General features: G+C 37.3%; 1 protein-coding gene across 18 annotated transcripts in view; it reads right to left on the bottom strand.

Moving 5' to 3' along the window:
• The window catches only part of CEP57L1 (centrosomal protein 57 like 1), a 68968-nt gene that overhangs the window by 26898 nt on the left and 21201 nt on the right, over positions 1-20869 (bottom strand). Inside the window, exon 2 of one of the 18 annotated variants that reach the window (XM_063604975.1) lies at positions 12242-12282. The exons of the other annotated variants lie outside the window; for them this stretch is intronic. The gene's annotated coding sequence lies outside the window, so the exon portion shown is untranslated. The remainder of the gene's footprint in view (positions 1-12241; positions 12283-20869) is intronic. 18 annotated transcript variants of the gene reach the window in all.

The raw sequence follows: 20869 nt of genomic DNA, 5'->3' as shown, positions 1-20869 counted from the left end.
AAGACCAGCCTGCCCAACATGGAGAAACCCCGTCTCTACTAAAAATACATTGTAGGGCGCAGTGGCGCACATCTGTAATCCCAGCTACTCAGGAAGCTGAGGCAGGAGAATCACTTGAACCTGGGAGGTGGAGGCTGCAGTGAGCCGAGATTGTGCCACTGAACTCTAGCCTGGGTGACAGAGCGAAAGACTCTCTCTCAAAAAAATAAATAAAATAAAATAAAATAAAATAAAATACAAGTTTCAGAGCAGACTTCTTTGGTTCAAACTGAAGCACCGCTGTGTGACCCTCATCAAATGTTTAACTTCTCTGTGCCTCAAATTCCGCATTTGCAAAATAAAGATAAAAATGGTATCTGTTTTTGTTTTTGTTTTTATTATACTTATAGTTTTAGGGTACATGTGCACAACGTGCAGGTTTGTTACATATGTATACATGTGCCATGTTCGTGGGCTGCACCCATTAACTCATCATTTACATTAGGTTTATCTCCTAATGCTATCCCTCCCCTCTACCCACACCCTACAACAGGCCCCGGTGTGTGATGTTCCCCTTCCTGTGTCCAGGTGTTCTCATTGTTCAATTCCCACCTATGAGTGAGAACATGCGGTCTTTGGTTTTTTGTCCTTGCGATAGTTTGCTGAGAATGATGGTTTCCAGCTTCATCCATGTCCCTACAAAGGACATGAACTCATCCTTTTTTATGGCTGCATAGTGTTCCATGGTGTATATATGCCACATTTTCTTAATCCAGTCTATCATTGTTGGACATTTGGCTTGGTTCCAAGTCTTTGCTATTGTGAATAGTGCCGCAATAAACATACGTGTGCATGTGTCTTTGTAGCAGAATGATTTATAATCCTTTGGGTATATACCCAGTAATGGGATGGCTGGGTCAAATGGTATTTCTAGTTCTAGATCCCTGAGGAATCGCCACACTGACTTCCACAATGGTTGAACTAGTTTACAGTCCCACCAACAGTGTAAAAGTGTTCCTATTTCTCCACATCCTCTCCAGCACCTGTTGTTTCCTGACTTTTTAATGATTGCCATTCTAACTGGTGTGAGATGCTATCTCATTGTGGTTTTGATTTGCATTTCTCTGATGGCCAGTGATGATGAGCATTTTTTCATGTGTCTGTTGGCTGCATAAATGTCTCCTTTTGAGAAGTGTCTGTTCATATCCTTTGCCCACTTGTTGATGGGGCTGTTTTTTTCCCGTAAATTTGTTTGAGTTCTTTGTAGATTCTGGATATTAGCCCTTTGTCAGATGAGTAGATTGCAAAAATTTCCTCCCATTCTGTAGGTTGCCTGTTCACTCTGATGGTAGTTTCTTTTGCTGTGCAGAAGCTCTTTAGTTTAATTAGATCCCATTTGTCAATTTTGGCTTTTGTTGCCATTGCTTTTGGTGTTGTAGACATGAAGTCCTTGCCCATGCCTATGTCCTGAATGGTATTGCCTAGGTTTTCTTCTAGGGTTTTTATGGTTTTAGGTCTAACATTTAAGTCTTTAACCCATCTTGAATTAATTTTTGTATAAGGTGTAAGGAAGGGATCCAGTTTCAGCTTTCTACATATGTCTAGCCAGTTTTCCTAGCACCATTTATTAAATAGGGAATCCTTTACCCATTTCTTGTTTTTGTCAGGTTTGTCAAAGATCAGATAGTTGTAGATGTGTGGCATTATCTCTGATGGCTCTGTTCTGTTCCATTGGTCTATATCTCTGTTTTGGTATAGGTACCATGCTGTTTTGGTTACTGTAGCCTTGTAGCATAGTTTGAAGTCAGGTAGCATGATGCCTCCAGCTTTGTTCTTTTGGCTTAGGATTGACTTGGTGATGTGGGCTCTTTTTTGGTTCCATATGAACTTTAAAGTAGTTTTTTCCAATTCTGTGAAGAAAGTCATTGGTAGCTTGATGGGGATGGCATTGAATCTATAAATTACCTTGGGCAGTAAGGCCATTTTCACGATATTGATTCTTCCTACTCCTGAGCATGGAATGTTCTTCCATTTGTTTGTATCCTCTTTAATTCCGTTAAGCAGTGGTTTGTAGTCCTCCTTGAAGAGGTCCTTCACATCCCTTGTAAGTTGGATTCCTAGGTATTTTATTCTCTTTGAAGCAATTGTGAATGGGAGTTCACTCATGATTTGGCTCTCTGTTTGTCTGTTATTGGTGTATAAGAATGCTTGTGATTTTTGTACATTGATTTTGTATCCTGAGACTTTGCTGAAGTTGCTTATCAGCTTAAGGAGATTTTGGGCTGAGACGATGGGGTTGTCTAGATATACAATCATGTCATCTGCAAACAGGGACAATTTGATTTCCTCTTTTCCTAAATGAATACCCTTTATTTCCTTCTCCTGCCTGATTGCCCTGGCCAGAACTTCCAATACTATGTTGAATAGGAGTGGTGACAGAGGGCATCCCTGTCTTGTGCCAGTTTTCAATGGGCATGCTTCCAGTTTTTGCCCATTCAGTATGATATTGGCTGTGGGTCTGTCATAAATAGCTCTTATTATTTTGAGATACATCCCATCAGTACCTAATTTATTGAGAGTTTTTAGCATGAAGGGCTGTTGAATTTTGTCAAAGGCCTTTTCTGCATCTATTGAGATAACCACGTGGTTTTTGTCTTTGGTTCTGTTTATATGCTGGATTACATTTATTGATTTGTGTATGTTGAACCAGCCTTGCATCCCAGGGATGAAGCCCACTTGATCTTGGTGGATAAGTTTTTTGATGTGTTGCTGGATTCGGTTTGCCAGTATTATATTGAGGATTTCTGCATCGATGTTCATCAGGGATATTGGTCTAAAATTCTCTTTTTTTGTTTTGTCTCTGCCAGGTTTTGGTAGCAGGATGATGCTGGCCTCATAAAATGAGTTAGGGAGGATTCCCTGTTTTTCTATTGATTGGAATAGTTTCAGAAGGAATGGTACCAGCTCCTCCTTGTACCTCTGGTAGAATTCGGCTGTGAATGCATCTGGTCCTCGACTTGTTTTGGTTGGTAAGCTATTAATTATTGCCTCAATTTCAGAGCCTGCTATTGGTCTATTCAGAGATTCAACTTCTTCCTGGTTTGGTCTTGGGAGGGTGTGTGTGTCGAGGAATTTGTCCATTTCTTCTAGATTTTCTAGTTTATTTGCGTAGAGGTGTTTATAGTATTCTCTGATGGTAGTTTGTATTTCTGTGGGATTGGTGGTGATATCCCCTTTATCATTTTTTATTGTGTCTATTTGATTCTTCTCTCTTTTCTTCATTAGTCTTGCTAGCGGTCTATCAATTTTGTTGATCTTTTCAAAACACCAGCTCCTGGATTCACAGATTTTTTGAAGGGTTTTTTTGTGTCTCTATCTCCTTCAGTTCTGCTCTGATCTTAAATAACTAAGATCAGAAAAATGGTATCTTAACACAGGGGTCCCCAACCCCTGGTCTGTGGAATAGTATCCATTCTTGGCCTGTTAGGAACCAGGGTGCCCAGGAGGAGGTGAGTGAAGGTGAGCGAGCATTACCTCCTGAGCTCCGCTTCCTGTCAGATCAGGGCTGCATTAGATTTTCATAGGAGCACAAACCCTATTGTGAACTGCGCATATCAGGGATCTAGGCTGCATGCTCCTTATGAGAATTGAACTAATGTCTCATGATCTGGAATGATCTAGGGTGAAACTGTTTCATTCCCAAACCATCCCCTTACCCCTGCCGCATCTGTGGAAAAACTGTCTTCCATAAAACCGGTCCCTGCTGCCTTAACATATAAGATTGCTCTAAGGATTAAATGAGACAACACAAGTAAGGTACTCAGAAATATGTCTGATACATAGTAAAAGTTGATACATGTTAGCAATTATTATATTTAAGGGATAAAGGAGAAGAACAATTCAAAGATAATTCTCAGACAATCTAACTTGGCTACTGGGTAGATATTAATTTCATTAATTTACCAGGGACTAGTACTCAAAATACCTGAAGAACTACAAATCAGAAAGAAAACACAAAACCCAATAGAAAAAATAAGCATAAGGGACACTTCAAAATAAGGAAACATAAGTGGCTTATAAATATAGGAAAAGATGCTCAACCTCAGTAGTAGTCAGGGAAATGCAACTTAAAACCACAAACTAGCATTTCATATCTAACAGTTAGGCAAAATTTAAAACCGACAATATAAAATTTTAGAAATGATGTAGAACTATGAGAACATAAGTAAGTGTTGGCACATAAACTGGTACCAATTTTAAAACAATTTAGTATTATGGAATAAAATTAAATATGTATTTCTTTACATACACATATATACATACAGATAGATATTACAATCTAGCGAATAAGTCTTAGAGAAACTTTTACATATAATCACCAGGAAATACATTATTAAGAATATTTGTAGCAGCACTATTTGTGATAGCAAAAACTAGAAACAGCCGAAATGGATAAACAGATAAACTGTGGTATATTTACACAATGTCCTAACAAAGACAATGAAAAACCTGTGGTAAGGATTTCAATAAGGATGAATCTTAGAAAACTGTTGGGTGAAAAATGCAAGTTACTGAAGAAGAGTATCATACAATTTTTTGTTATTGTTGCTGTTGTTTGTGTTTTTCAGAGATGGGGGTCTCACTATATTGCCCAGGCTGGTCTTATTCATACATTTAGAGTTCTAATTTTAAACACATTTCTTAGATCTTTAACTGTAGGAATTCTTCGAAGTCAATGTTTAAAGCACTTTTCTTCAGAGAAAATTTCTATTTTTTCTGCTAGGATCCTGAGGCACCCCAAACCAAAAGCATCATTAAACTAAACCTTTAGATTAAGATTATTTTTGCAAGGCGAATTTCAACTTCAAACCCACATGAGCATCGGATTGTGATGAGGATTTCTCAGGAAAGATTCTTTTTGTGTACTCCAATCAAAACCAAGGATGAGCTAGGCAGTGTCATTCTAAAGAGCAGGTTATTTTCCTTAAATTATCCACAGGGGATGATTCACACTTTGGGGATCTCAGCTTTATGTTGCAGTGTCCAAACTTATAACTCACAATGCCTAGGCTCAGACTTCCTCTGTCCCATGCAAGCAGGACTACTTCTTTAAAGCCCAGGTTCTGAGCCATAAGGTATCAGAAGGCAACTTTAGAGGTAAAGAGGTTCTATGGCTCACTTATCTCCACAGAATTGGGCCTTCTCATTATTTACAGCCTTGTATTTTCACCTTACTTTGCTGTCAACTCAAGCATACTTAAAAAAATTTTTTTAAGTATTTTATCCAGCATTTAAAAATGTGTTCTTTTACCAGAAGTTTCTCTGAACATCTAGTCTGCCATATTGCTTGAAACAAAATACTGTAATAGCTTTAGACATACTTTAGAGATACTAACTGCTTCAGACAAACCAGTTTTACTTGCACACACAGAATGATACTTAGGCTTCAAAAAAGGAAAAGGAGTTTATATCTTTCCATTCCAGCTACAATTCTCAAAAGTATTCCATACTAAAAAGTTTGTTTTTCTTCAATTACAGTAAAATGAATATTATCTGGTTAGTTATTAACTAGAGAGTTCACTAGCAGGATTCAGATAATAGAACAAACAGTAAACAATCTATAGGCTGAGAATAAGAAAAAGTATCAGAACCTAATTCAGGTCTTAGGCACTATATATTCAACATTAAAAATATGCAATGACTTTATAGGAATACTATAGTAACCATCAAATTCCAGAAATTTAGAAGCAGTTTAAGTATTATTACATTTCAATGACATTCATGTATAATGTATTAACAGTAGCAGCAAATCTTACATTTAATATACTGATCTTTTGACATTCGAATTGATCTACTTAATGTAATTTATAATTAACTTAAAAAACATTCCTTGATAGATATGAAAAATCATCATTTTGTAACCATCACAATAAAGGCTGATTTAGGCAAGAAGCATCAATGGCTGCTAAATCCAGGGGATACAGTTTAATGAGGAGCAGGATATTTGCATGGTCCTAAAGTGTATTTCCCATAGAGTGCTTATAAGATGCAAGGAAAAACTAGTAACTTTATAGTAGAAAGACAAACAACACTCTGATAGGATGATTAAAATTAACATCACCTGTGAGAGGTAGAAGGCCACCATGTGCCTCTGGATATGAAACCTGGAGAAGGACGCAACATCACCTATGCAGTATTCTGGCCAGAAAGCATAACCTGAATCTCAACATGAGAAACACCACATAAACAACAAATGAAAAGTGTTCTATTTTTCTTTAAAAAAAAAAAAAAAAAAAAAAACCCAGCAGAGAGGGGGTTGTTTTCTTAAAAAATGTCAATTTCAAAAAAAAAAAAAAAAAGACAATCACACTTCTGTATATGTATGCAGAAGAACTGAAAGCAGGGTCTCAAAGAGGTATTTGTATACCTATGTTCGTAGCAGCACAATTCACCATAACCAAAAGGCAGAAGGAAACCAAATGCCCATTGATAGGTAAACAAAATGTGATATATACAAGCAATGGAATATTAATCAGCCTTAAAAAGGAAGGAAACTCTGACAGAGGCTTCAATTTTGATGAACCTTGAAGATATGACGCTAAGTGAAATAAACCAATCACAGAAAAGACAAACATATGATGTTTGTCTTATATAAGTTTGTCATATATGTGTTTCCACTTATATGAAGTATCTAAAGTAGTCGAACTTACAGAAACAGACGGTAGAATGGTGGTTGCTGGGGGGGAGTGAAATGAGTTACAGAGTTTCAGTTTTGCCAGATGAAAAAGTTTTAGAGATTGGTTGCATAACAATGCGTAGTAGGGGAGACAAATATGATAAAAACAATCTTTGATTCGATGGGCTTGGTTCCATAACAAAAGCATATGCAGAAAGCCATGGGAACACAAAGGAGAGATTAACACTCTCTGATTGATGGGGTGATAACTAACTTCAGAATATAATCTGAATATAATCAAAATATAATCAGAAATAATCTGAAATTACGAACAGTTTTGAAAGAGAAGTTTAGGTTAATATGGCAGAGTGAACATACATACTTACTTTTGCTCCCACTTGGAAACTCACTAAAATAATATTAAAACAATTTTTAAAGAAATTTTAAATTTTAAATTTTAAATTAAAAAAAAAATTTTAAAGAAAGATATAAACCTGTAATCCCAGCACTTTGGGAGGCCGAGGCGGGTGGATCACGAGGTCAGGAGATCGAGACCATCCTGGCTAACACGGTGAAACCCCGTCTCTACTAAAAATACAAAAAAAAAATTAGCCGGGCGTGGTAGCGGGCGCCTGTAGTCCCAGCTACTCGGGAGGCTGAGGCAGGAGAATGGCGTGAACCCGGGAGGCGGAGCTTGCAGTGAGCCGAGATCGCGCCACTGCACTCCAGCCTGGGCGACAGAGCGAGACTCCGTCTCAAAAAAAAAAAAAAAAAAAAAAAAAGAAAGATATAAACCTGCGAACAGAAAGATAAGTAGAGGTGACAACAACAAAACTTTGGAAAATGGAAAACAGATGTATGAGTAGTAACAGGCTTAGCTAATGCAAAAAGGCAGACTCCTAACCCAAGTAAGAAATGTGACTTTTTAAATTTTACCCAATAGGATCCTCGAATGGCTCAGGAATTAGCCACACCTCTGTAAGCAGTAGGTAAGATTGAGGTGGAAACTAGAGAACAGGTTGAAAATTTAATGTAGAAGTAAATTATATGCCCAAATACCCTCTGTCTTTCCATGCAGCCAGAAGAGTACTCTACCTTCATCTGGGAAGATCAGAATTTTGTTTTGTTTCTTTCTGAGGAAGAAATTACAGAATATCTCTGGATTGGGGGACACTCAGCACAATTGAGGGAGGGCACCACACTGGAAGCTGGAAGACTGATCAGTTCCCAGAATGTCGGCAGTCTATATTATTATATCCAAGTGAAGAAGTGAGGATCCATTTTCTAGGAAATATGAATAGCTTAAGTTAATAAAGATACTAAAGGCGATAAAATGAATTGATTGGATAGATTTGGAGTTTCCAGTTAGTTTTTTTGGTTTTTGTTTAGAGATGGAGTCTCTCTCTGTCGCCCAGGCTGGAGTGCAGTGGTGCGATCTCAGCTTACTGCAACCTCTGCCTCCCAGGTTCAAGCGATTCTGCTGCCTCAGCCTCCCGAGTAGCTGGGATTACAGGCGCCCGCCACCATGCCTGGCTAATTTTTTGTATTTTTAGTAGAGACAGAGTTTCACCATGTTGGCCAGGCTGGTCTCGAACTCCTGACCTCAGGTGATCCACCTGCCTCGGCCTCCCAAAGTGCTGGGATTATAGGCATGAGCCACTGTGCCCCGCCTTCAGTTAGTTTTTCAGTGCTCCACTCTTACATATAAGCTATCTAACCAAGGCTTACCAGACCTTAGGAGAGACAGACACCAAAGCAAACAAACAATAAGAGGTTTAGCAGGAACACGAAAACTGGAAATATACCATTAGTGAAGACAGAATGTATAATCATTGAGAACGATGATAGATCCTCGTGAATTTGTTTGGAGTACAGTGAATAAATGTTGGCAGTAAAAAACAGGCTAAAAATGCATAAGGGCCATGCCACAAAGGATTTTGTATATCACATCAAGGAGTTTATAATTTATTTGATTAGACCATAGGGAGGTAATTAAGGACATAAAAGGGAATAACATGACCAGGTTTGCATTTTGACAAGTTCATTCAGACGGCTTTAAGGTGAACAGACAAAAGGAGGAAGAAATTATAGGCAGATGGACAAATTAAGAGGTTACCAAAATAATTCAAACAAGAAAAATATAGGTCTAAAATAGGACTGGAGTAGATGAGATAAATATGAAAGATGCTGAGAAGATATAATCAAAAGAACTTACGAATCTGCTACAAATATGTAATAGGAGAGAGGAAAGACTCAGAAATACTCCTCAAAATTTTTGGTTGGGCAAATGGGTAGATAGTGGTGAATTAATGGAAATATGGAATAATATAAAAGGGGCTACAAGTCTTAGGGAAATAATGAATTCTGTTTTAGACATGTCAAATTTGAGGTGCTTACAGACACAGAACTGCCCAGCAAGCAGACTGAAATATGAATCTGGAGGTTAGGTGAGCATTTAGGCTAGATCTAGAGATAGAGATTTGGTTATCAATTAGATCACCCAAGGACAGTATAAAGAACAGCAATTTTCAGTGTGTGCATTGTGTGCATGACAAAAGAGGTAGCTGAGACTCACTGCCTTTGTCCATTAGGGAACCATTGTTAGTCCTCCTCAGATGTGTTGAGACAAAATTTTATAAAAGGTTAAGAATCACAGGTTTGGTCGGCCGCAGTGGCTCATGCCTGTAATCCCAGCACTTTGGGAGGCAGAGGCGGGCGGATCACGAGGTCAGCAGATTGAGACCATCCTGGCCAACATGGTGAAACCTCGTCTCTACTAAAAATTAAAAAAAAAAAAAAAAATTAGCCAGGCGTGGTGGCACATGCCTGTAATTCCAGCTACTCGGGAGGCTGAGGCAGGAGAATCGCTTGAACCCAGGAGGCGGAGGTTGCAGCAAGCCGAGATTGCGCCACTGCACTCCAGCCTGGGTGACAGAGGAGACTCGGTCTCCAAAAAAACAAAACAAAACAAACAAACAAACAAAGATTAAGTATCACAGATTTGGGAGACAAGTGAAGGAAAAAAAAAAACTCTCAAAGGAGATTAAAAAAAAGGAATGTTAAGAGAAGTGGGGAAAAAGCAGGAGAAAGTGGTAACAAAGGAGTAAAAGTGAGAACAAGTATTTACTATTTATGTCTAATACACTATGCCTCTCTGAAATATAAAGAACACAGGACATGGCTTCTGCTATCTGACTGAATTTGCAATTACACTGTTGAAAAAAGACTCACACAAGACGATGAGATGGAGAAAAAAGAAAAGGAAAGGGGGTGAGTCAACAGTATATCAAGTAAAATTGGTTTATTTCATAACTACTAATAAATTTTTACTAAGCAGCCTCCAAACTCATTAAATAGTCTGAATATAAGAAATACATTATTACATGAGTAGAACAGCCAGTTTTTGTTTTTGTTTTGTTTTGTTTTGTTTTGTTTGAGATGGAGTTTCGCTCTGTCGCCAGGCTGGAGCGCAGTGGCGCGATCTCGGCTCACTGCAACCTCCATCTCCTGGGTTCAAGCAATTCTCTTGCCCCAGCCTCCCAAGTAACTGAGACTACAGGTGTGCGCCACCGTGCCCAGCTAATTTTTGTATTTTTAGTAGAGACGGGGTTTCACCATGTTGGCCAGGATGGTCTTGATCTCTTGACCTTGTGATCCGTCCACCTTGGCCTCCCAAAGTGCTGGGATTACAGGCGTGAGGCACTGTGCCTGGCCAACAGCCAGTTTTTTAAGAGTACAAAGTAATGCCAATCTTTTACAAATATTTTGTAAATTATAATATAGCACCTAATTGTTCATGTGCACAGTTAATTCAACTCAATACATGCAATAAGAGCTACCTAATTTTCAAATAAACTCAAGTGCTGAATTTAAAATAACCAGGCTTATGAACATACTAATAATTAGATTTCTCCTTACTGAATGTGTATCCATTTAGTTTAGAACATATAATGTCTAAGGTCACTTAAATGATTAGACTCCCCATCATCTTTACCAAGATTTAGTTTATCTTGACTATTCAGTTCATGAGAAAATGTTCCTGATTTAACATAAAGTAAATGAGGAACAATATAAAACTGTATAATTATAGCCTATTTTTTAAAAGGACAAAGATAGATACAAATAACAGATTAAAGTAATTAAATGTTAATAGATGGACAACAGATTTTCATGTTCTTACTTCTACCTTCTAAAACATTGTCCACAATGAAACATTTTACTTTTATAATGAAACAGAAATCTAATAAAATATTTTCTCAATTAGACTTCCAAAGAGGTAGAAAGCAGCTGGAGATTTAGAGTATCAATTATTTATATAAATATCTGTTGGAAGCACTTACATATTTTCATTTGTAAGGGTCTCATGTCTCTTATCTCAACATAAACTCAGAAAGGGCAATTATGTTTATTTTTTCTGTAAGTCTCCACAATCCAAATTCCTACGCTCTGCAAAGGGGCATACATAACTTCAGGGCCTAATCCAAAAAATATTTGTAAAAATAAATCCTCTGAAACTAATTTGTTAGGTCAACAACTTTTTCCTACCTCCCTATGCTAATGTTTGTTATGGTTGAACCCAGCAAATCAGTAAATACTGTCCTAACTTAAAAAAACACACACACATATTGTGCTTTAATATGTACTTTTACATACAGGTTTTAATTTAATATCATTTTATTTAAGTAAAGCATAATTCTTAGGATTTGAAAATATTACTGGTAATATTTCTTCAAAAAATTCTAAGTTAAAAAATAAGTGATTTTGAAAGGGTTTCAACATTCTTATAATGTTTATTGTATTTATAAGGATAAAAGTATACTATACTTATTTTTGTTGAACTTTAAACATCTCTATCCACCCGTCTATCTATCAATCATCAATCAATCAATCAGCCAAGACAGGTTCTCACCGTGTTGCCTAGACTAGCTTCAAACTCCTGGGCTCATGTGATCCTCCCACCTCAGCCTCCCGAGTAGCAGCAGGTGTGTGCCACCACACCCTTTTCTCTTTAGAATGGTTGATGGTAAACTTAGTAAAGACAGACAGAGTTCAGAAACTGGTTAAAAAAAAATATATATATATATATGTGTATATATATATATATATATATATATATATATATATAGCATTTAAAAACTAATGGCACTCAGATTAGTTGCTCCAAATCCACTTTCTAGGCCTTTACATTTTTTTTCCCACAGGTTGAGCAGACTTAATAGTCAGAATTAATTGTGGGACTTCACTGATTAGTCAGGCTGCCTAAGGAGGAATGAGCTATTGGACAATGATAAATAACTAAAGCTTGCCTAGTTCAGTACCAAAATTTATGTCGACTAGTTTTAAAAGAAAGATTCCTAAAGTGTTTAAACTGCTTTCCTTCCTTTTAGACAGAGTATATTCAACACAATTTAACCTTTAGGATGACTTAAGGATAGCATCATAGCATTTTAATTATGCACAATGATACTTAGGGACCCCGTGTGATACTTGTATTGTTTACCCCTTCACTGGAAAGTTCCAGACCATCCTAGACTCTGTTTTCTGTCTTTTCATCTCTTGCTACCTCTTCCCTTGCTGTCTACCTACCTGTTTCTAGCAGAACACTCCTTTCTAATTGGTTTCCCAACCTATAGCAAATAAGAAACAACAAAGCAATCAAGTTTCATTCATTAAACATTCAGAGATGAAAAATACAACCCCAGGCAGTCCCTGAAACATCCACAACTTAATTATGCAACATAGGATGCTATGGGAATCCAGAGGAGAAGCATCTGACCCAGAGTCTGGGCATTTCAATGATGACTTCCTGGAGGCGCTAGTTCTTAACTGAGACATGAAGGGTGAATACTCGGTACTGAACTAGTAGTATTCTGAACTAGGCAAGCTTTGACATTTCACAAGCAAAAGAAAGTGAGAGAATGGGTAGAAGAAAAGATCAAGTTCACAGACAGAAGAAATAGCATGATAATAATAAAAATAATGATATCTCACATTTATTAAAAACTTCTTCTGTAAATTAACTTACTAAATCCACGTACCAATGCTATGAGGCACAATTATTCCTATTTTACAGATGAGGAAACTGTGGCACAGAAAAAACTGTTTCATCCAAGGTCCATACCTAGTTAAGTGGCAAAGTCAAGATTTGGCAGTCTGGCTCTAAAGTTCACATTCTAAATCACCACACTATATTGCTTATCTATGCAAAATTATGAAAGCAAGAGAGAATCCAGTGTTTTGAGCAATCTACTCTGAGTGATTTACTAAAGCTGGAAAGTCGTATAGTGCCTAAATATTGCAGAAGATGAAGCAGAAACCAGATCTGAGGAGTCTCGCATGCCAGGTACAGGTGTTTAGATTTTATCCTGTAGGTAGTAAAAGCCATCCCGCAGAGGAGTAGCAAGATCACATTGCCTTTAATAAAGACTTTTATGAAGTAAGAACGACAGAAACAACCAGACGCTCAAAGTACAGGTAGGAGGCTATTCCAGAGCTCTATGTGAGAGATGATAAAGCAATAGAAGTGGTTCTTTTTTTTTTTTTTTTTTTTTTGAGACAGAGTCTCACTCTGTCGCCTGGGCTGGGCTGGAGTGCAATGGTGCGATCTTGGTTCACTGCAACCTCCACCTTCTGGGTTCAAGCAATTCTTCTGCCTCAGCTTCCCAAGTAGCAGGGATTACAGGTGCACGCCACCATGCCTGGCTAATTTTTGTATTTTTTTAATAAAGACGGGGTTTCGCCATGTTGGCCAGGCTAATCTCGAACTCCTGTCATCAGGTGATCTGCCCGCCTTGGCCTCCCAAAGTACTGAGATTACAGGTGTGAACCACCGTGCCTGGCCAGAAGTGGATCTATTTAGGTATTTCCTGCTACTAATCCTATGGAAAGGAAGAGAAAAACTAGAGAAAATTAGGATGTCAAATTCATAGAACTTATGACCAGAACAAGGAAAACTCGTGATAGGGAAAAATGAAATAAAGTTGTAACCAAGGTAGAAAACAGATTTTGAAAGCAGTGGAGGTGGTATAAAACATTATTTTAGACATAATTGAGGTGCTTGTGAAGTAACATTTTTTAAAAAACAGCTAACATTTATATTGAGCTTGCTACATGTGAGGCAATGGTCAAAGAAGTTTACATGCATTGATTGAGCCACTGAATCATAAAGGCAACACTATGAGGTATTAACTTCTTTTTACATAAGGCATCTGAGAAGTTAAGTAACTTGCCCAGGGTCATGCAGCTATTAAGGGGCTGAGCTGGGATTTGAACCCAGGTATCCTAGTTCGGAGTGTATTCTGTCTTTAATAGAGACATGCCAATTTTATAGATGAGTTTGACATTCAAGAATTGTTTAAAGATAAGGATTTGGCCCCAGCTAGCTCAGTCGGTAGATAATAATAATAATAATAAAAACAAAGATAAGGGTTTGGAAGTCATCAATATACATAGATGGCAGCTGAAGCCATGAGTACTGAGTTAGATATAGAGTATGCAGTCTAAGTGTGGTCCTTCAATCACTTAGGTAAGAATACCCTAAGAATTTTTATTTTTAATAAACATGCAGATTCCTAGGCCTCACCAAGGTCCATGGAAACAGAAATTCTAGGGATACGGCCCATAAATATATCATTTTGATAATTATCCAACTGATTCTTATATAAATTAAAGTTTGAAGATCACTGAAGGAATGAGCAAAGAAATGTGTAACAATGACATTGAGTTTATTAGAAGTGTGTCTACAATAAGAGTAAGCAAATTCTGAAGAAGGATGGTAGTAGGGGCCTGGGTAAGTGTCTGATGAGTCTTTTTTTTTCTTTTGAGACAAAATCTCACCCTGTTGCCCAGGCTGGAGTGCAATGGCACAATCTTGGCTCACTGCAACCTACGCCTCCCGGGTTGGGTTCAAGTGATTCTCTTGCCTCAGCCTCCAGAGTAGCTGAGGTTACAGGTGTGCACCACCATGCCCGGCTAATTTTTTGTATCTTTAGTAGAGATGGGGTTTCACTATGTTGGCCTGGCTGGTCTCGAACCCCTGACCTCGTGATCCTCCCACCTCGGCCTCCCAAAGTACTGGGATTACAGCCATGAGCCACCGCACCTGGCCCTCTGATGAGTCTTTGATCAAATCTAAGCCACAATAAATTATAAGATGTATTATTCTTTCATGTACCATCACCACCAAAACAACAAAATACCCCAAATAAGAGCCTCCCATGTAAAGCTAGAACAACAAAAGGGGTACAAATGCAATATAAACAAATGAAAAATAAACCCAGCATTCAGAATGCGACAGCAAGGAAACCTGAAAGTCTCCATCTGTACACAAGATAGAAGCAATTTTATCTAAAAGCCAGTATTCACCTAGCTTTGCAGTCTGAATTCATATAACCAGTGGGGTCAAAACCAAAACACAGCAAAACCAACAAAGACAAAACAAAACAAAAAGATCTTTCAGGCAGAGAATTTAACTTAAAGTAGTCTCAGATTGGTAGTAGTGCAAATAACTGGCAGAGCGAAATGCAAATCCTTTCTGAAGTAATCTGACTTCAATTGAGGCCAATAATGATTACAAAACATTTCCTTATCTTAGACATTTTTTAATTTCTAAAATTTCTAAAATATGCGTCTTAAAGCCACTGAAATACAGTAGATAGAATGCATACCAAGCTATATTCTGAATGCTCAGAATCTTTGGCAGTGGGGTTATTTTCGGGTTCTCAAATGTACTTTATAATTTCATACAGGTGTTGATTTGTTTTCAAAATAACTATAAAACAAAGACACTATTAAAAATTATAAAATTGTTTCCCTTTCCATCACATTTAACCATATTTATAATTCCTCTAAATATAAAAAGTCTCATCCATTTTCAAACAAGAACCCCAAAGAGTGAGATCAGACCACTAATACCTGTACCCTAGAGTCTATGTAAATGCTTCCACACTCTGGGATTTTGATAATGAAATTGGAAAATTCATCACAGGCCCTGGTAACTGTCCAGACATAACAAGACAAACAGCAAACTTTGTTCCTGCCAAAGATGATGATTTACAGTCCTAGTCTGACATTTGGTATTCCCTCTTTTGCTTACAGGCCAAACACTAACTTAATATTTTCATTACATCCAGAGTATCCTGGCTCTTTTTAAGAAAAATTAATCCCTTCTTAACAATGCCACAGTGAAAAAAAAATTATTTAAGAACTTCTGTAATTTTCCAGAAAAGCAGTCTTTTCTTAATTCAAACATACATTTCCTATCTATTCCAAGAGTAGTACAACACTGCACAAATTACACACCATAGTTGCTCTGGGGTCTTTTAAAACTGCAAATTTCACTGTACAGCAAGCACATCATCCAAATGAGTTGCTAGATGACTAAAATTGCTTTAGAATGAAAATAAACACCAACTGATCACCGTGGGGAGTTTCATAATCCAAAAGTGTGACTTACAAATAAACCAGTTATACAAACAACCACTGCTAACTTCCCCGTTTTTAGTGGGTGAAGGTCCTCAAGAGTCCTTCTCACAACACAGTCCTGTCTAGAGCAAATGATATAAAAATTCTAATCTGACTCTCATCCTTGCCACACCCCACTAGAGCACCTCTTTCACTCAGGAAAACTATCCTACCCCCAGAGCAAATGTTTGCCTATGAGTGAGTGACTGTGTGTGTGTGTGTGTGTGTGTGTGTGTGTGTGTCTAAGTATAGGAATTTTCTAAGACTGCAGAAAGTGAAGTAACAGTTTCCACATCCCTATCTATAATTGAAAATTCACTTTCCCATAGAAACAAGGGAATAATGGTTTCATAGTGACACTACGTTTCTAACCATTTTATAACAATATTGTTTCTATGTGGAACTGTGTAAAATCCACTGAATATGAAAGTCAACCTACTTAGTAATTCTTGGGATGATATGTTAGTATAATTTGTGTGCTATAAATATTTAATTTAAAACATTTTAAGAGTAGCCCATAATCCCATTACACAGAACCCCCGTTAACATGTTTTTTAATATCCACAGGTAACAAAACTTAAACAGCACAGAAAGTCACAAAATGAAAGTAAAATTTTTCTAATCCTGGACTGCTGATTCCCAACTACACCCACTACCTTCCCCTCTCTGAAGATAATCATCTTCAACAGTTCTTGAGAACAGAAAGAAAACAATTATTTATAGACCTAAGCACTTTTCTTTTGGAGACTTTCCTATCATACGCATCAATTGGCAGCCAATGCAGAAAAAGGTTCATCAGATTCTAGAATATGGCAATCTTGTCCCTCTAGAAATGTTACCTTCATATGAATTTTTGTTTGTATAATGCATTTTCATGTTTTCATGTACCTGTAACCTAGATTATTTGATAATGAAGTATAGCATAGTGGTTAAGAGGTAGGTTCTGCAGCAAAACTCCTTGGGGATAAATCCTGTGTGATCTGCAGTAGGTTTCTTAAACGTTCCTCCTATCTATAAAATGGGAATAATATGACTACCTGTTTAAGACAATTATATGTAATGAATCAACATGAAGTACTAGAATAGAGCTTAGTGCACAGTAAGCACTCAACACATGTTGCCTATTATTGATATCTAGAAATCTTTATATTTTGGATATTTCATCCAAATTTTTGTCAGTAAAATCACTGATGTGCATGATACTGAGAAAACACAAAATCAAAAAATCTTTTTTGAACTATCAAAAACTACATTATATCCAGTGTTTCTTAACATTGTATCATACTATAATCCTAATGTCTCCAATAGGTAATCTATAAACAGTATATCACTTTTCAAGTGAAATGCTTGATTCCCCACATAACCTACTTATAACTTTATACTGCTCCTGCACAAACCTAATTTTTACACCTAATGCCTTCTCCAGGCCCAGCCCTTCTTAAGAGACAATATCACTTTGGAGTTTGCACTCATTTATTTGTTCTTTACTTCTGCCTAAGATAATATTTTTTTGTCAAGTACTGACTACCATTTCTCTGCATTTTAACAGAGTTCATGTCTACTTGAATGTCCTAAAGGCACCTCAAACGTATATCCAAAACTTAAAACACCATCTTTGCCTCAAAACAGTTTTTCTTCCTATATTTGTAATCTCACTTAATAGGATCATCCTCCTACTCCCCATTCTCAAGTCCTGAGGAGGTCAACACGTAAAACACTTCTTGACTCACCTATCCTCTCCCATCCTTACCACCACTGATTAGATGTCCCAGCCTAGGCCCTCATCATTTATTGGTCCCATTACGTAGCCTTTTGAAGTGATTTTCCTACTACTAATTATGTTTCACTAAAACTATTTTTTACTGTGCCCCTAGAGTGATCTACCTAAAATTAAAATCCAGCCATGTTACTTCAATGCTTCAAACTCTTCAGTGACTGCAGAATAAAGACCTCCTCAGGGCATATAGGGCTCTCCATTACTCATTATCTAGTTCTTTTCTCCTGCCCCTGCTGAGTGAACAAGTTTCTAATGTTCCTATTGTTCTCTCTTCCAGAAATATTCTTGCCCATTATGTAAGACACAGTTTATCAGTTAAACTGTCCATGAAGTTTTCCCTTTCCCGGCTTCCTGAGGCTGGGCTAATTAACTTTCCTCTGTGCATACCTATATGTTTAATATATATTGAAATAATAATCTGTTCATGTCTTCCCCACTGAACTGCACGCCTCATTCATCAAAGTCTTATTCATCTTTGCAATCTCAGCACCTAATTTAATACTTAATAAAGGCTTGCTAAACTGAAATGAATTAAAAGCTATGTGGAGCTCCAAGACAAAACCTACCAAAAAGTCAGAGCAATATAAGGTAAAAGGAAGATGTCTATACCATTCAGATCAGAGAGAGTGCTAGCTACTGATTGTAGTGTCTGAGTTATTCTGTGATGAAGCAACACAAACACGGGTTTGTCATAACATTGCTTTCCTTGGTATTGAGAGCTCAAAAGTCATAATTCCAATTCTTATTCCTATTAGCAAGCTTCAGTATGTTAACTACAGTGACTTTTGACCCACATATCTGAGGTGAACAACTGTTTTGAAAGGCTGAAGTAATCTACTGATGCACAGAGATGTTGATAGGCTGCAGAGACACACCATTAAGCCCCTTACTTTTTTTTCAAACCAGACTTGTTGGCACAGCTGTGAAGGTATTAACATGAGGAACAGCATACGTTGTCAAATAGCCCAGAAGGCAAAAGGACAAAATCTGATTTTCCTGGCTAGCTGAGGTGGGAGGTTAATTGATAAAAATATATTTTACTGGCCAGGCTCACGCCTGTAATCCCAGTTCTTTGGGAGGCCAAGGCAGGTGGACTACCTGAGATCAGGAGTTTGAGATCAGCCTGGCCAATATGGTGAAACCCTGTCTCTACTAAAAATACAAAAAACTAGCTGGAGTTGGTGGTGGGCGCCTGTAATTCCAGCTACTAAGGAGGCTGAGGCAGGAGAATTGCTTGAACTCAGGAGGCAGAGGTTGCAGTGAGCCGAGACCGTGCCACTGCACTCCAGCCTGGGCGACAGAGTGAGACTCCGTCTCAACAACAACAACAACAACAACTATATACATTTTACTTAAAATGCACCTACAAAAATATGTATTACTTTCCTCTTAATGTTGCAATTTTTCATCCGTTTCCAATGTGCTTATTTAACTTACAGCTCACTATGCCAAATGCTGAAAGTGCTGAGGGCCTTCCAATTACCACCAGCAGCCAAAATAGAGGAGCACAGAGAACAGCCTATGATGTCGAAACGTAAGAGATCATTATGGCTCCAATTGAACTTCCCTTGTATCCATATAGACGTTGCCTGTGACTGTATCTGCATAATTCACTTCGCTTAATATTGCAATGTCTATTTAGTAAAATTAATGTTGAGAATCTGCATAATTTTCTAATTCCTTTCCATTTCAATTCCAATACTGTTTGCTAAGCATCTATCATGTGCCAAACTTTGTGCTTAGAGCTGGAAATGAAAAGAGGAAGAGGTCACAGTCTCAGGGGAAAACAAATGCAATGCCTCACTAACTCAGGACTTTGAACTTGCTCTAAACTAGTACAGATTTGGTGCCCATAAAAAGTGGGGTTAACCCTCCAATGTTGCTTTCATTATAGTAGTTGGCCCAGTTTGCCAGTCTAGCCCAGACAAGCCCTGGCTAAGACAGCCTCAGGTTCCTTCAATATGATCACCTTTCATCCTTCAATTAAAAACTTCCTATCAGCGGCACATTACAGACCATCAAAAGATAGAGAAGGTTTGTAGAGCAGCAAAGCCAAAAGGTATAGTCAAAGGCATTCACAATAAGTTCAATCATAAGTAATATTCTCTTGTGTACCTGAATATTGCCTACAACTTCTTATGCTTACGTTATATATAAATCCACGATATTTTACTATAATAGCTGAGACTAGAATGAGAGTGTTTGGAAAGAAGTTTGACACAAACATACTATATATATATTTCTGATTATAAAAGTAATACATGTTCATTCTACAAAATTTTGAAATTATAGAAGAAAATAAAAATCACGGGAATTTTATCAATCTCAGATTATTAAAATATTGTTAACACACTTTTGGTATATATTAAATCAGTCTTCTATTATTTTAACCAAAGTTAGGACTGTACCATGCTTGTATAAATTGTCTTTCTACTTAATATGTGATAAATGTTTTCTTGAATCATTATCTTTTTTTGTATATCATTCTTTAGAAGTATGTTTTTCTTAATGGCAGTACATAAATGATTTTGTAAATTACCAATTTTTTCATTAAGAAACAGGCTAGCAATTGTGTTGTTAGGTCAAAGACAGTTTTAAATGCTTCTGGTACATATTGTCAAATTGTCTGGGCCTGTTTTGAATTAAGGCATTACTGGAGATTTTTAGAACTTAGAAAAAACTCCTGAAGTTCACAATTCTCACCATGTCTTGAGATTATTTCTCCAGTCAATAATACTATACTTTAGACAAAGTTTCTCTTGGATAACCTCTTATCAAAAACTTTATGACAATCAGAACCTAGAAAAAGATTGAAACTGTACCTATATAAATAAAGTAACATATATATCAATTAGTCTACTCTACTGTTAAGAAAAGTATCTCTAAAATGCTTATGGGAGCTGGGCGCCGTGGCTCACTCCTTTAATCCAGCACTTTGGGAGGCCAAGTTGGGCGGATCACCTGAGGTAGGGAGT

The sequence above is a fragment of the Pan paniscus genome, chromosome 5 (genome assembly GCF_029289425.2).
Source record: "Pan paniscus chromosome 5, NHGRI_mPanPan1-v2.0_pri, whole genome shotgun sequence".
In the NCBI taxonomy this organism is placed as follows: Eukaryota; Metazoa; Chordata; class Mammalia; order Primates; family Hominidae; genus Pan; species Pan paniscus.
This window is presented reverse-complemented; position numbering and strand designations above follow the sequence as displayed.